This window comes from Lactuca virosa, chromosome 7 (genome assembly GCF_052849685.1).
Source record: "Lactuca virosa cultivar CGN04683 chromosome 7, Lactuca_virosa_CGN04683_v6, whole genome shotgun sequence".
Lineage (NCBI taxonomy): Eukaryota > Viridiplantae > Streptophyta > Magnoliopsida > Asterales > Asteraceae > Lactuca > Lactuca virosa.
Genome location: NC_136432.1, coordinates 205,753,914 through 205,756,702, shown reverse-complemented (window position 1 = coordinate 205,756,702; position 2,789 = coordinate 205,753,914).

The following is a 2,789-nucleotide window of genomic DNA, read 5'->3' as shown; positions in this document are numbered from 1 at the left end:
TATACAAGTCGTATATAATTTAGATTTCACAAAACGTTCGGATGGGTGACTCTGCCCCAGGTCCACAACAAAACAAGGAACAGGAGATAGGGCAGAATTACACATCTTAAATCTTGTTAAGTCTAAATTATATACTACGATCGTGTATACACTTAGCAGCGATAGATTAACTTAATGAGTTCTTAGTCTCTATTCTTGAACTTGACCTGCGGTACAATGATTTTCCTATGAGATCTATTGGGGTACTTTGGTGGTTACTGACTTCTAAGACTACTTCGGTGCTTTTCGTTTCAAGTTTCCTGTCTACTGAGTAGGCTAAAAGGGTGTGGTACCCTTCACATGGGTACTTCTGAAGTTTTGAAATGAGAGACAACCTAAGGGTTTGCATTATGGATTGGAAGAATTTCATCTTACTGCTGATTAAGGAAAAAGTTCTCTTACACAACATAAAAATTTTCACATGGTAAGGGTTAGGCCAAACCATGTCGAATGAGGATGTCGGAATTTTCTCGACGAAATAGATATTAAGTCGTTCTGGGAGGAATGATTACTAGGATGATATCCTATGTACCTAAGTTTTCAGCGCTTCCGGTTTATTTTGTTATTACTGTTACGAATCCCCTTTTTGATTTGAAATTGACGGGTACTACCAATACGAGGGTTCTGATAATTTGAAATTATGAACTTTCATGAAAGGATCCTTACTAGGTCTCTCTATAATCGCTTGGTGTATACAAGTCATGTATAATTAAGATTGGTAAGACCTTTGACTGAGCAACCCTGCCCTAAATCCACAACCAAACAAGGAACAGGAAATGAGGCGGGATTACTCACTCTAAGTCTACAAATCTTAATTATAAATGACCCTTATGTATACACTAAGTCATCATAGCTTACCTGTTAGGGTTTCAAATTTTATATAAATGCTGTGACTTAATTTGAACGGGAGAGTACTCATAATTATAGATAATTATCGGGGTTTGGAAGCGTACCAAAATATAGCAGGGTTCTTTGATGCCTTCCCATGTATTGGGGTCAAACCCTTCCTGCTCCCCCGTCGTTCTCCTCTGTTGGATAGTCCCTCTTGTAATGTCCTATTTCACCACAAAGGTGACATATGGGAATGGTTCCAACATTGGTAGTTGAAGTGATGAACTCAACCGGAGTTTTACAGATGCGGGCGGTATGCCCCTTCAGGTTGCATCTATTGCAATGCAGCTCTCGGAAAACTCCATGATGATGGTAGTTGCACTTGCTGCAGTGTGGGAGGTTTCCTAAGTACGGCCTGGTCGGTACTGGAATAACAGGGCTGATGGGGGTATTGACTACCCCAGTTCGTTGCCCTCTGTTAGGTTCTTGAGTTGAACAACTCCCTTTCTTGTTCTCGAACTTTCGTTTCAGGATATTAGGCTTAAGGTTCGAAGTGTTCTTACAAATAGGCACTCGTTGCTGTACTTGGCCATCACCACGATCGGGGTTACCAATAGCATTACCACTAACATTTGCATTGTTAGCATTAAGGTGTGCCATGATAGCTGCTACAGCTGATGTGACTGCAGCTTGAAACGTAGCCGCATCTATTTGAAGGATTGGTGTTTTGCTGGTGGGTTGGTTACGTTCCTTCGGAGGCATGATTCTGTTTCATGATAAGAAAATGAGCTCGTGAGCGACTATCGTTGGCTCTAGATGTATTCTAACCATTTGTATCTACGTATAAATCTTTCGTTTTGTTATATTGTTCTTAATGATTCGACCTGCATCCCTATGATGCAGTCCTGGTAAGGAACATAATTAAGTTTCTAGAATGGTTATGAACTGAGTATCATCCGAACTAAGTTACCTTTGATTGGTGGATATCGTTTTCCAACTTTCAAAAATATTCGAATACAATTCATAACAATGTCTACATACAATAGACTTATGAATTTGAGAAGTAATCACTATCAATTAAGATTTCTTGATCTGATTTATTGTTATTAGTCGTGACAGGAAAAGAGGATAAGCTAAAAACCTAATGTGAGTAATGTAAGCACTAATTCACTAGGTTGTATCATTTATTAGTTCTTACTTAAATGAAAAGGCACTCAAACACTTCGCATGAATCGCGCGTGGTTTTCCTTTGTTCTCGGTTCTATTCTGGGTGGTAATGATTTGTTCTCTCCTGGTATCTATACGGTGTCCTTCTCCTCCGTAGGCATATTGAATTCCCGAGCTATCTTACTTCCGATTCTGACACCGATCCCCATTATTTCATAATGAAGATTTTGAATCTCGGAAGTTCATGCGAATCTCTCATTGGTGTCCTTAATAGGGTAAGGGCACTAAATGATCTCTATAGTTTATTTACTTCTCATCTGTTTCTTTCTTGGAATTCTCCTAATAAAATTCTGTTGGATCCTCCTTGACTCTTCTATTGATTGCTGGAGTAACTACATTTATCTAAGGGGTTTACACGAGAATGAGAATGTCTAAAGAATCTATGAGAAAATTTAAATTTTTACGAAGGTGATCCTTTCTGGTCCTTCTATAATCATATGATGTGTACTGATTATATATAATCCAGATCAAAAAGACCTTCGAATAAGTAATCCTACTCTAAAACCACATCCAAACAAGGAAAAGGAAGTAGAGTGAAAATCACATATTCTAAGTCTATAAAATCTCAACTATATATAACCTTACCATATCCATTAAGTAATTATAGACTTATCAGAAAAGATCTTTTTAACATTTCCCCAAGGTTATTTATGGTATCTAAAATACCTCCATGATATTTTAATTATGAGTTT